This window comes from Epinephelus moara, chromosome 6, assembly GCF_006386435.1.
Source record: "Epinephelus moara isolate mb chromosome 6, YSFRI_EMoa_1.0, whole genome shotgun sequence".
In the NCBI taxonomy this organism is placed as follows: Eukaryota; Metazoa; Chordata; class Actinopteri; order Perciformes; family Serranidae; genus Epinephelus; species Epinephelus moara.
Window position 1 is genome coordinate 28,950,724 of NC_065511.1, and position 15,020 is coordinate 28,965,743.

Genomic DNA, 15,020 nt, shown 5'->3' on the forward strand with positions numbered 1-15,020 from the left:
CCTAAGAAAATGCTGTGTCATGTTTTGTCGATGTCAAGTTAAGATGAAAATCAGCCGTGAGGATATGAGATGGGAACCTCCAATCATAAAAATCTATCACTGGGACATTTGTCGTGGACATCCCGGACTAGTGACGTGAAATCTTTATTTTTTATGATTAATTTATTTTCTATTCTGCAAAATTGATTGCTGTGTATTATTCATGACACTACAAATTGTTCCTTAAGTCCAAGCAAAGATGGTCTATTGACACTTGCTACATACCTAAATTATGTACATATCTTCTCATAGAAAATCACTACAGTGAAAAACCTTATGTGATGAAGGATTGAACCAGAAGCCAAAAATCTCTATGTGCACAGTGATGTATTAACATTATTTATAGAGACAGACAGCTTTAATGGAGAGGCTTTGTTTGTTGTGTGACTCGGGTGAGATGGAGATCTGTGGTTAAATGTAATTAAGTATATTTACTCCAGTACTGTACTTCATTTCTACTTATTGGCATGTACAAAAATTCTACTCCACTTTATCTTAGAGACAATATTTGAATTTGACTTGATTTCAGATTACAATTTCACACCCTTCCTATCCAATGAAAACCATGTATCTCCAAATTTGGTTATTGTAAATGTTAAACGGTTAGGTTTTACTTTATGTGTTAAGAAAAGTCTCCTTCTTAAGCTAAATCAACTATTTAAAAATCTTCTTGGATCAGCTGAAAAATGCATCATCACAAGGAGCTGTTTTTCTGACAGCATGAAAAGTTGACTTTTCAGAAATACATGGTTCTCACAAGGCAGCCATGCTACAAAGATGGTAATCTTATATATGATGCATTGCTGTAGATTAAACTACCCAACAGTATAAAAAGGAATTAAAATTAGTACAACCTTAAACATTTACAGCAGTAAAATTCAACATGCACATTAATGCAGCAGTAATAATAATCCCAAAACATCTTATGTAATAGTAAAACACTGACAGGATCCGTCTTACTGCACAAAGAGTACGTTTACTTAAGTAAAGGATCTGAATACTTTTTCTATCACTGCTGACGACAAAGTCCATTTCATGTTTTATTGTTCATTATATAACTAGTCCGTACCCACTGGTAGCTTTGTCACCTTCTACCTAGTCCAATCCTCAATGCCTATGTGCAGTTTCACATAGATTGACCACGTCAGTGAGTAGAAAAACGTGGGACAGACAGAATGACTGACTGACAGAATGACACACTGACAGTTTTCGTGATTATGTACAACATACCATACCATGATTTAGTCATAGCAAAACTTAGGGGAAAAAACAACACTGGTCCACAGGGGGAGCCACAGCGATCGGTCGCATTTTAGCCATTTTGAAGCATTTTTCTGTTGTTATAGCGCCACCCAGTTGCCAATTAGAGTTAAATTTCTCCAGTCACCTTGAGGCGTCCTGTTCTACATATCTACCAAGTTTAGTAAAAATCCATATGGCGGTTAGGCCTAGATAAGAAATGAGCTCTCTAGCGCCCCCATTTTGTTTGATGGGGTCAATAATGGAGGGGTCCCCTCAGATTATGTGTGGTCATATGCCTACAAAGTTGCGTGGTGATCGGTGAAACCCTTGAGATGTTATACACCTTTATGTGATGAGCCACGCCCTCCGCAATATTCATTGCCTTATAGAAGCTCAGTTTTAGTAAGTTTTCATACTTCTGCAGAGTTTCATGCAGATCAGTCAAACTTCCTAGGAAGAGATCGATTTGAAGTGTTTTTAAAAAAAATTCGAAATGGCGGAAAATCTATATAACCAGAAGTTATCGGTTCTTGAGGCAAATTTGTGAGGAGAGGCATATTGCTTTATTCCCATCCTCCCATGACCCTCTACCACTGTGCCAAATTTCACATGGATTGACCAAGTCAGTGACAAGAAAAACGTGGAACAGACACACAGACACACCCACACACAGACAAAGTTTTCGTCATTATATAGTATAAGATGATTCAGGTCAAACGCGACATGGCTGGTCCTCAACTCCACTAGTATTCTAACAGCAAGTCTTTGTCCAGGTACACTTGAGAAAATATGTGGAAATTCTGTCTGATCACTGCTGTAGAGTCTCGCAGAGCTGAGCCAAGTCCTACATATATTAATGATCGGCTTCAGAGTGAGGCGATACCTGTAGATATCATGATGAGTGTCATTATTACACTGTCAGGCAAACTGCCGCTCAGCAGGAGCAACAGTGAAACATTAAAATTTAAAATAGACTCACTAGACCAAGGCTGACAACGCTGTTACCTGAATGACTTTTGAACAATTTTTTCACACAAAAGCAATTATGTAGAAATGTTCCAGAGTGGATGAACAGTACAAGACTGCTTGCAGAGGGCTTCAGCTCACACTGTAATAAAAAGACATTGCTCTTCTGCTGTAATAACACCGTCTAAATATGGGGTTTTCAGACATCTTCACAAAAGGCTCCCCAAACAAATACACGTGTAATTTCAATCCACTATAATTTACAACTATTCATACTGTGCTGAGTGATGATAATGAAGTATCTGATCACAACAGTTATGAACATAATACGCCCTCACTATCCTACCTCGCAATAAAATAACAGTGAAATTAAACCAGTTTTTCTTATTTTGTAGAGTGACCCCCTCAGGCCTCCTCAGGGGTCTGCAGACAGGTTTGATCAGTGATTGCAGTATGACATCCCCTGCTGAGACTCCATTTTCCAGCTACGGGCTGCGTCTGCTTAGTAACTGATTAGATTAAAAAGGTGTGCTCTTTCACTTTGAAATTTATTTTCTGATCTTCTGATACATGGTCTGACACCATTTGACAGATATATATGGGTATTACCCATGAGGCTGGCAAAGATTTGTGAGTGTGAAATATTTTGTAAACAGTGTAGTAATACTATTTTGAGTTTTTAAAAAAGTTTTTCTTTGCAAAGTTGAGAAAAACAACTGTGAATATACAAAAAGTTGAGGAGTCAAACTACTGACTCTCTGTCTGGCCTAATTATGAAGAGTTTTCTATCCTGTTTTAATTGTTTTATCGTGCGATTTAATGTTAATTCTGCCTACAAACTAGCTTCCCCTTGTGGTGCAATAAAGGCTGCATTTCACTGAATACAACAAGTGAATGAGGCGAGCTGGGCCGCAGCTGAGGCTTAAAACATGATGAGCACAGTGACATGAGCGAACCCTCTGGTAAGAATCAAGAAATTGACACAGACTTAATGAGCAGTCATGCCACCATGAAAACAACACGCAACACTACCCAGAATGCCTTTCGCCAGTCTTGCTATATTCTCTCGGGTACACGTCCTGGAATGACCTCAAATCAAGCCTTTAGGCCTTTGTCACTTCCACACACTCACACAAGGCAGCGGCAATCTAGCGGTGAAACATTATAGCTGTGACTTTCTGAGCCTCCGCCAGCCGGCTGATTAGGACGAGCCGGGTCAGGACTGATCACCTGAGCCTCAGACCGTATTACAATTACACTGATAGAATACTGACCTTTTCTACTAATGCTAATGCAGCAGAGTGTCACTGCCTCCTTTAGTGTTGTCGTGGGTGTATCTACTGAAGCACTAAATAACTAGAAATACACAAAGCGGTTACAGTAACAGTACACGTATACAAACGATCACACTTCCACCCGGTTCACACACATTATACACATTGCTTTTATCTTCTTGCAATCCAATCTTAATGACTCCATTAACTGAGAGGCCATTAGCGGCATTCACTTTATGGCCAGCCAAACAGCCCAGCCGGGAGCACATTATGGAAAGGGCATGTGTGTCCTAATGTCCATTTCTTCTCATCATCCTCCTCACACACACACACACACACACAGTCAATCTTTCCCCCCAAGGCCAGCTAGCCTGAAGCAAGCAGGAGTGGACAAACGACTAAGCAAACAGGGCCATTTTTTGTGCTCCATTAGGCAATCAGGAGCAAAGGTTTAGTGCAGGCTGCAGTGCCTCGCGCTGGTGGTCAAGCGGCGGGGATTGAAGGCAGACGAAAACTGAAGTGCTGCTCAGTGTTAGAGGAGATCTCATATCCCAAATTAGCCCCGCTCTCTTTGGAGCAGGGGCTGTCTGAGACACTTCAGGGGTGAACTGCCACGCAAGAGGCATCATGGGGTGTGATAGCAGAAGACAGTCACAGAAGATGATGGATTCAGCGTTGATAACAGTCTAACGATTATCTATTCCCGCGATAACACTTTAGATGTATACCTATTAGAGAAGCACATCCTGCTACATTGCAGCACAGTTAAAGAAATAACAGCTGGTGACCACCTTTGAAGAAAGAACAGCTGTTCCCAACAAAAAACTGTAAAATTATTAATGATGCAGACAATGTGACAATGGTTATTTTGCCTATACAATAAGCGGAGAATCATCAAGGAATGATATTGTCAAGGACAATAAAAGCTGCAACCAGAAAAAGAAAAATCTACACCAGCGATTAGAAAATCTAACCCTGAGGGATGATGCGATCGCTGATCTGAAAGGACCCAACCAGTACAAGCAGGGGCAATGGGAAGCTCTGAAACCCAATGCGAAAGATTATCTTATGAACCGTGTGCATTGCCGCCACAATTTGGACCAAGTCGAGTGAAATGATCAGAGCACACTCTAACAACACAGTATACTGCTGCTGTGGAAAGCACTTAAGAAGGGGAGACCGAATGACACGGACACGTAACTGATAATTTGGCGCATCATCTCCATATTGCCTTTTCTGTTTCTGCGTGTCTGGGCTCGCTGAGCAGAGTGCATGCAATTCAACATGCATGCTTTTTGACTGGAGCTGTACTGGTTGTAAGGAGTGACTCACACAGTTATTTTGTGACTATGGGGCTCAGCTGGGGAAGGCCTGAGGTCAAAGTTCATTTGATGTCACAGAAGCAAATACTCTGCATGACATGTACATGAAACCTCCACGAGATGACAAATGTGCGGCACATGGACAGAAACTGAAGCGAATGGTTGCCATCCTGCAGTGCTTTCGGGCTGTTTTAAGCTCCGTGTTTGTGCCGTGTCATATTTCATTGATATTGTTTTGTGCCCTGTGCTATGGTTTGTTATTTCTTACTCTTGTACAATACCATCACATGCTAAATGCATCTTTTCTGTCTCCTGCTCCAAGCTAATCTTTAGCTCTGCAGGCAAATGGTTTCTCCTGCTGAGAGAAGAGCAGAGATACTTCATATTTCATAGGAGGGGGTTTGAGCCCAGCCCAACCCTGATATTAGCTCACTACTCTGGGAGCAGTGGGTTTCAGATGGTTGTACTTTACTTCCGTTGAGCAGGACTGGACAGCGGTTTCTGCTGGCTGCTTGTTTTTCCCCTCTCCAGAGGGGTGTGAGACCATTTATCAGCTACCCGAAGAACACGTATCGATGTGCAACACAGCCTGGGAATTCAGCTTTTATTACACTTTAAACTGCAAGGTCAACTTGGCGGGAATCCGTGTCAAAGCTGTCAAGCGTGGAAACATGAAACAAATAGCCCACGCAGAGGATGCGGTGTAAAACATCGAGATAAGGAGCAAACGTTTCACCGTGACAGCCTTGGTTTATGTTCACACATGTGGAATCAGGTAATACACTGAGAGGTTTCCCTGTTAACTTGTTTTTTAGTCCCTCATGGGGCTGACAGTGCAACATTAACAACTTGAGAAAAGATAAGGCGAGTTAAAGTTTATGTCACATGATTGAACATAATGACATCATCCATCTATTTGAGGAGAAAACCTCAGCTAATATTATTTCTGCCTCAGTGTGCTTTTGTTTATGGCCACTTGTCATATCAAAAGTCACACCAACTCTTTCCACTTTAACTCAGCGTCAAGCAGAGGAGCCATGTTGTGAAGCAAGGGCCCTTGTGACAATGTAATGTAGTCAGTACTGTCATGCCTTTGATGCCATCATATGCCAGTCCTCCTCTCTCTTCTCTGGGTTTTCTGACAGTGACAAAGGGGATCGGCAGCAGTGTGTTATCAGTGTGCAGCTGCAGTAATCGTATTATTTAGTAATCTTAATTCTGAGAGGCTGACCAACAGTGTGAACAAAGCGGGGCCTTGCTAAGCCCATCAGAGTGCTCCCATGGAGCAGAGGTCTTTTCCTGCTCCGCGGCCTCTCTAGACTCACGCACTCCCTTTTTCCTCTCTGTTTCTCACCCTCCCTCCTCGATGTGTCCTCCTCTCTGTTGCTTTCCATCTCACACTCTCTTCTCTCATTCCCCTTCTGCTCTTGTTCTTCAATCTCCAGAATGTTTTTCATTCTCTATCATGCACGCTTTTTTCTTTCCTTTTTTTCCACCCTCCCAATCTTTCTGTCTCTGTAACGCTCTGAGCTGGGAGTTTGTGTAATGGCGTTATTCACAGTTCATTGGTCTGTTTGAAGGGACTATCTTGATTGAGCGTCTCCCGGTGCAGGGCCTGGTGACTGTGGGAGTGTATAAAGATGTGGATGTGTCCGCGGAGATAGATGGGCTTAGTAATATGCAGGACATTGCAGAGGCTGGGTCTCAGTCTACGGTTTCATCCAAGGCAACACATAAGGAGATAAAAGGACGCTGAAATGACATGCGGCCGGGGTGTAATGCTCAGGGCATTAGACATGAAATGGAGGCAACAAAGAACTAGTCAGGGAATCCGAGTCATTCTCATTAGCTGGTTCACCCTCTTCAGTTTTAGCCCCCTTCCATCTCACCCTAATGAATGCAAGTACACTGACACAGAACCAAAAAACTGCTCTGTGAAGCAAAAATACTCACCACTAATTAGTTCAAATTAACCTCAGGACCAATATGTAGGCATGAACACACACACACACACACACACACACACACACACACACACACACACACACACACATACACACAGAGAAAGGCACCTCCTTCGCCTCTTTCTGACACCACTCTGATGCTGTTGTAAGCTTGGCTGTAAGATCAAAATCTCTTTCTTTGGCAGATACACACACACACACACACACACACACACACACACACACACACACACACACACACACACACACACACACACGCTCAAATTGCCTGGAGCAGAGGAAGCACAGGAAAGCAAATCCGCTGTGAAGACACCATAAAACCAACACTGCAGAAACACGGTCCACGTCCCTGTTCCTGCACATATGAGCTGAATACATGCTAATGACATGCAGAGCACATGTGATCACATACATACACACACATAGGAAGAGAGAGAGTCCTACTTACAGAATGAATCAGACGGTATCAGAAGCGCTGTGCCATATTATCGCTGTAGTAGTGAGTCAACACAGGCATGGAGATCTGAGACCACAGGGTTTTTGCACTTCAGCCGAGGAGGGGGGGGGGTATGCCGTGGGGGAGTCAGAGGGGTTCACACTGTGTCACTGGGGGTGAGGACATATAGAGGGAGTACAGAGGGAGGATTCCAGTGTTTATACTGAGATGGAGAAAATAATCCCTTCAGAGCAAGGCAAGAAAAATCAACAACTGATGAAAGGAGAGGTTCGATTCTGTGTGCAAAGAAAATGAGGGATTGATTGGGCCGGTGGTTTTCTTCTTTCTATCTCTTACTTTAAGGGGGGGGGGGGGAGACAGCAACAGCCCGTCTTGACAAATAAGAAAAGGAAGGGATGAAAAATTAGTCAATCAAAATGGGGCTCCACCTTTCCTTTTATGCTGTCTTTTTTTTTTTGCTTTCCTCTGTCTGCCCACCTCTTGTTTTTCTCTGGATTACGGAGGGGCCTATGAGCAGAGGAATGCCGGCATCAGAAAACCAATCACCTCGCCAGACGACGAGAGAACATAAAGGAGTAAATGACAAGCAGATGAAGGGGAGGATTTCCGACACCTGCTCTCTCCCTCTGTTTCTCTGCCTGCCTCCCTATCTCTCCTTCTCTCACTCCAACCTGTATTTCCTTTCTAGTAACAGCCCCCTCCCTCCCAGCCTGTTTTTTTTAGTGCATGGGCTTGCCACAGCACTGACTGAGGTGGATGCAGATGAAGTGAGATTCTCCAGAAGCTACAAACAGAGGGATGCTCCTCTTCTCTCTTTCTGTCTCTGCTTTCTTCCCTTCCCTCTGTCTCTTCCTCACACACTGCATAGAATGACAATGAATCGCACGCTGTCTACTGTGCCGGCACTGGGTGTCTGCCTGGCTCTCTGCCTGACACTTGGAATAGGCAGTGTACCCGTCTTCCTGTCTGTCTGTCTCACCAGCCTCAGAGCTTGTCTGTCAGTATAGCTGTCTGTTTACCGGGCCATCTTTCAGTCTGTCTTGCTGCCAAACACTAAGATACAGACCAGGCAGGTGCAGGGGGGACATAACCCTACTCTCCTGCTCAAGTGCCCCCCCTGGTGTAAATCCTGACCCCTCCTCTGCCCATTGCGCTAACTAGCCTCCAACACGGCACAGGCGAATTAGAAAGAGACTCTCAGTCTCCAAGAGGATTTCAAACAATCCTAGTTAATTCTCTATTTTTCTTTTCTTGCTTCCTCTTCTTCTTTCTCTCTCTACCTGTTTCCTTCTCTTTTTTTGGCCTTTTTTTCCCTCCTTCTCCTCTCCTCAGTGCCAGTCTCCTTGCTCGTTATCTATTCTGGACAGTCTGTCCCTCCTCTCTCTCCGTCACAGAGGGAGCATGAAGAAGAATGGTGCTGCTTCATAATGTATTTCTCCACAATGAGTGAGAAAGATGGTGAAAAAGAAAAAAGGGAGAAAATGTGGGATAAAAGGAGGGTTTTTTGAAATTGTTCCTTTAAAAAAAAAAAAAAAAAAAAAAAGCCCTCCTCCCCCACAACAAATCAGAACAGAGACCCTCTCGAGGGGGGCTTTTCAATTACTCGCTTTTGCCCACAAGCCAATCTGGAAGAGTGGCCCAGCTCTGAGGTGTGCACAAAAGTGTCGTAATCTCGATAGGATATCCGGGCGATAAATCCGGACATGTCCAAAAGCTCCATACCATTGCTCAAGCATCACTGCAGCCTATTTCATTTCAGATTAAGTCCTAGAAGCTCAATCGCAGGCTCAACAGGTTGATTGGTTTGCTGTAAGTCAACTCCTCTGAGGCTTGTCACCTCTGCTTTTCTCTACTTCCCGTAGACGGCTTCTCGTATCTCAGTCGAGCTTGTCCAGGCTCAACTCTGCAGGTTCAGCCCTCGCTGGGATGGTTCGAGCTGATGGCTGGAGATGGTGGTGGCGGTTAGGTGTGGAAAGCTAGTCGCTGGAGGGTGTATGTTGGCTTCCATGCTGCCCATTTGGTGGCCATCTCTGCAAGGCTTCAAATCTGGAAGGAGGGGAAGAAGAGAGGCAAAGTAGAGAGGAGAGCGAGTGAGAGTGCAGGAAAGGTTAGCATGGTGACATTTGTGTCACTCTGCCTTATCGCGTACGTCATTCTCCTCCTCGTCACACTCCACCCTGCCTGTCGTCCTGCTGTCTATTCCGTCCTTGTCACTCTTCCTCCGACTTTGCTGCTTGTTTGCTCCTTCCTCCTCTCCACTCACTCTATGATTTGATCCTTTCACTCTCTCCCAAACAAGCTCATCTTCAAACACTCTGCCCCCGTCACATCTCTCCTCTATTCCCTACATCCAATCTTATATCTACACCTAGCCTGCTTTCATTCAATCATATCTCCTGTCTTTTTCTTCAATTCCAAGTTTGCTGTCCATCACACTCCACAGTGTCCAAGAGGCATGTGAGGGAGCACACTCAAGGCCAGAGAGAGGCCTCTGACTGGTTAATGTGCCCGAGGCAGCGATAGGGCTGCAGTCAAGGCTCAAAGCATTGGTAAGGTACAAGTTGTCATACTTGATGGGTGTAGACAGCCTGGTGTAGGCTGTCATTTTTATTCAAAATTCAAACTAGCATTTCGACTTGGGAAAACATAAAATATTTTATCTGTTAAGATGTATTAGATTTTAATATTCTGCAATGCAGAAAAGCAATAGGATGTGCCTTGTAATCCAGTGGGGTTGTTCCTAAAACACACTGTCCCTCTGATCCACTGCATGCCCTGCTGCCCTCAGTGAACTGTCGATGCTCTCTTTGCTGACGTAAAAAGGAAATGAGGGACATGAGAGCTGTGCTGAATGGATAATCATGACACCATCTCAGAGGTAATTGGAGAGAGCATTTTGGATTCAGCACCATGGATGGAGATATGGTGCAGAAAGACATGGTTGTTCGCAAACTTGTAGCCTTATAGCAATGTTAGCTTGTCACTCAAGTGAGGCACCACGAATGAGTGAAGGAGAGTTAATTCTACAATGTATTTTACGATAAGCCTACATAGGGCGTGTTCAAACAAATTGCACATCAGTTTGAATTCGTTCACCGTGAAAATATGGCAGCTTTCATATAGACTGGGATCACTTTGGCTCTCAAACTAATAGGAGGGTAGCAACAGTCAGCTCATGTTTCAGTGTATTACACAATATAGGGATCACAGTTTAATACACTTATATACTGCAAACAAAGTTGGACTTGTAAGGGGTAAAATTAGGGGAAATGTTATTCTACATATAAATAAACAGAAGAATAAAAATGTGTAGTTGAGAATGTCCTCATACAGAAAAGGCGCACATGTTTGAACTTGTGTGTAGTAACATTCTCAGTTTGACACAAACCCCAATTTCCATATTTCTACAAAAACTGGGTTAAGATTAGGGAGTCACAGGAGGACATCTTTCTAAAACTGTAAAATCTACAGGCAGCATTCAAGACCTCTGACAGGTCAGAACGTTAGCCTTTGATTGTGCTCTCTTTCATTTAAAGCATGCAAATAAAAACATGTTCCTTTTTAAGATCACAACTGATCAGCTCTAGCTTATACTTTGATCATTTTTCAGCTCCACGATGCATATTTTCACATTCATGTACCTTTATTTTGTGCCAAGATGTATTCTTACATCCCTTCAAACTAACAGCATTCCAGGCAGACAGGTATGTATGCAGATGACAGATGGCAAACCTAACATTGGCTTACACAGACTTGGATGCCTGTTGAGTTTCTTTTTTTTCATTTCCTAATAAATCATACTGCCTTTGTTAAATAGATTGCCTTGCTCTGAAAATAGCAGCAGGATGTCAAATCCTAACTACCCAACAGGTAGTCTCGCCTCTGTTACTATGCAACAGTTTGCACCTGTTGAATATATAAAAGTCACTTTTGAATTCTAATCAAAAAGCCCACAGTTTATAGCTGAGTGATGACTATCTTCTTAATTCAGAACAGCACAGAAAAAGCATGCACTGCTTTCAACGTAGATGTCAACCACGCAGTGACAATATCGTCTCATTTACCAGAACAAAACGAAATCATTAAAAAGGTTTAGTGACTCTTTGCTTTTTTTTCCAAAGTCTAGTGAGGTGATGGTCCATTTAAAATGAAACATTAGGGGCCATTCAGTGTAACAGTTCCGATCAATACTGCTGTGTGGATAGATATGACCCTCCTGTGACACTCCTATCCTCCTAGGACCATTTAGGATAAGACCATGTGTGTGTGTTGGCTCACTGGTAAGGTAACTGCTCAGTGTCTGCATGTGTGTGTGTCGCACGTGTGAAAAGATGTAGGTGGGTGTGAATTGGTGTGCAGAAGGTATACCAGCAAGGAGTGTAGAGACGAAGGTGCGTGTCAGACAAGTGACAGCGTCTAGGTGTTGTGTGTGTGTATGTGTGTATGTGGACATGTCAGAGCTGTCGTGCCTGAAGCAATTAAACACATTGATCTACTTCATAACCTTCTGTTCCACCAATCCCACACACTGAGGCTGAACACACACCTCTGCCCTCTCTGCATTGTGTCACAGACGCACACACATGAAACGCCATCAAAATGACTGACACAGACACAGAAATAGCAATCCTGTCACACACAAACAGCATCTCCATTCATTGCCTGTGTCAGGAAAGAAACTCAAACGGTGTGTCTGAATTCAAACAGAATGTGGAGAGGAGCTTGAAGAGACCGAGAGAGGGATGGAGGAAAGGGGGGGAGGGGTGACACAGCCAAAGAGGGGAGGAGAGAGGGAAGCAAGAGGGAACGAGGGGGAGAAGAAGCAACAAATTGAAGTGAGCTTTTCAGATTTAATCCATATCCATCAAACTGGACAGGCCTCTTTATGTCTCGATGGAGGGGGGGTGAAGAGAGATGGATGCTGGATTAAAAGAGGACGGAAGGAGGGATGGAGGGAAACAGGTGGGGGAGTGGTAGGAAGGTGGGCTGGACAGTGCGAGTGGGTGAGAGACTCAAGGATTCCAAGGGAAGATCCATCAGTTGTGAAAATGCTCTGAGCTTAACTGCAGAATGAAGACGAGGAGGCAGACAGATACATAAGAAACAAGAAAACGAGAGGTGAAAGAGGATGTATAGAGAGGGGGAAAAAAAGAGGAAGAGGAGGACGGACACTCACCCATTTCAGCGGGCTCTCCACAGGCGAACACAATCCCTGCTCTGTGATCCCATCCTGGGGAAAGGCGCAGCGAGATCCTGGAGCTCCCTCCGCTGAATACCAATGGGGCTGCTAATATCAGCACACACACACAAACACACACACACACACACACACTCACTCACACCGGCACTGTGGAGGAAAAGGCACAAACACACAGAGTCAAGTCTGGGGTAGTTGTTTAAATTAGCAGGGAGAAAAAAAGCTGTTCAGTGATGCAAAGAGCATATCACAAAAGAGGAGACATTGCAGCACAACTGCATTTGCATTCTTTTCTTCCTCTCTTATTTTCTCTTTCTTCATGAAAAAAGCATCAGAGGCAGTGCTCCAGCCAGAGGCATCAATCCACACACACATACACACGCTCACACACTGATATTTGCAGCCTATATAAATACTTACTGAGCATATATTCAATCCCAGCGAGTCCCACAGTCGACTCTATTCCGGCTCTCAGCTGCTCGGCTTCCAGGGGTGTTAGAGAGAAATGAGTTGTCCGCTATTTTTCCTTTCCCTCCCCGTGGGTTCCTCACAGCAGTATCTGATGCAGAGATAAAAGGATACGAAGGCGTCCTCCCTTACTGTCTCCTCATATGCAGTGTACATCCAGTTTTTTCTGTATCCATTTGTTGATTCAGTTCCAATTCGTCCTCCTGCCTGTGGACTTTGCTGTGATGTGGCGACACGCGACGGCAAACTGCATTCACTTAGTCACCCTCCCCTCTGCCTCTCTGTCTCTCCCTTGCTCAATAGTATACCCGTACCTCCTTGGCTTTCTCCAATCTAATCAGCTCTCTCTCTCTCTCTCTCTCTCTCTCTCTCTCTCTCTCTCTCTCTCTCAAACGGCACCCTCCCACTCTCTCCCCTCCCTCCCTCCTCCTTCCCAGCACCCACTCCGTTACTCTCCCTCTCTCTCCCTCCTAGGTATTTTTTCTCAAAGATGAATATCAACTCACCCCCCCCCTCCCCACCACCACCACCACCCTCTCTCTTCTCTCTGTCAATCTCTGCGATAAGCATTTGAAATAAGGGGAAAGGCAAAAAACTGGCCATGAAGGAAACACACACTATCCGAAACAGTCACACACACACACGCCAAACAGAGAGAGTAATCATAGGGATGTGTTACATCCCTAGCCAGGGTAAACTACCCTGACAGAGTTTGACATGGCTACATGCTCAGGGTGACAAACACTATCACACCACCACACGACTTGCCTCATACCCTATGACACACATCACGCACTGACACACACAAACATATACATATCTACCCACACACACACATACACACACACGCCCACGGCGCAATCAGATGTAAACATGCAATTGGGCTCAGATACTGGGGCACATATTGACATAATGTCACTGATATGCACAAACATAACCAGGGGTAGAGGAGGTAAACACACACACACACACAAGCATAAATCCAATCGAAGCAGGAGATTAGATCAAATGTGCATGCAGGCGTACACAATGGTGGAATGTAACTAAATAGATCTACTCACAGGAGTGGAATTTTTGGGAAACGCAGGGTACACGTCCCCTTTGATATTCAGAACATGTGCATTTGTCCATCTCAATAAAAACACAGAAATAGCAGAGGATTTTGTTTTAGAAAATAACAGACATTTACACCATAAATTGATGCAGAAAAGGCACAATTTGGTGAATAAATAACAATTCACCAGAATGCAGGACGTTCAGTGTTTGATTATTGAGATGTTTTTGTTTGTTGTTTGATTTGGGCATTTTATGTCTCTATTGGGCAGCTGACAGCTGGAGAATGACATGCAGTTATGTTGCAGTTTATGGCAATTACCAACGCCTAGGCCACAAGGCTGCCCTTTAGATTACAATTTCACATACAAAACATGTTATCAGCTTAAAACATATGATGCATTTTTAGATATTTTACGATACAGCTGTTGGTTTATACGCTATAAAGTACTTAAAATTATCTTTAGTTTAACCGTCCACAAAATTAAAAAGCTGTTTTCACATTAATGCATAATAGAAAGGCAATACTCTGTAAAGCGCCTTACTGCACAGCGAGTATATAGTTTACATATTTTATATTGTTGTATTTCTACTTTTGTTGTATTCCTACTTTTACTTAAATAAATGATTTCAATAGTTCTTCCACCACTGGTTGTACACATGCACACATACAGTACAGTCACACATTGCTGAAAATCTTCTCTCCTCTCACCAGAGCACCCTGACACTTCATGTGGGACTCCCTTGAATGGAGCTGACATCCTCCTCACTATTTATAATGTTCACTCATATAAGGCACAACTCCACAACAGCATGAGCCCACTGCAAGCAGACAGCAGTCTCCAGAGAAGCCGCTCACACTATATGATGTCACTGCCTGACTCCCATATCCCACTTCTATCACGCTACGCTGTCTCATCCCCCCTAACGAGACTGGGACGTTGGCCTTATGATGCCTTTGTTCCTCTCTGGTGCTCCGGTTGGTCCAAGTAGCCTTTTCAATATAGATCTTTTTCTTAACCTTGCAGCCCCGATGCT

The 15,020-nt window shown here is 43.8% G+C and overlaps 1 protein-coding gene across 2 annotated transcripts in view; it reads right to left on the reverse strand.

The window, feature by feature from the left end:
- Positions 1–13,214, reverse strand: part of grik5 (glutamate receptor, ionotropic, kainate 5) — a 111,498-nt gene extending 98,284 nt beyond the window's left edge. For both annotated transcript variants that reach the window (XM_050046866.1, XM_050046863.1), the window contains exons 1-3: positions 12,882–13,214; positions 12,441–12,611; positions 7,256–9,310 (exon numbers count right to left, since the gene is read on the reverse strand). The gene's annotated coding sequence lies outside the window, so the exon portion shown is untranslated. The remainder of the gene's footprint in view (positions 1–7,255; positions 9,311–12,440; positions 12,612–12,881) is intronic.
- Positions 13,215–15,020: the final 1,806 nt, after the last annotated feature.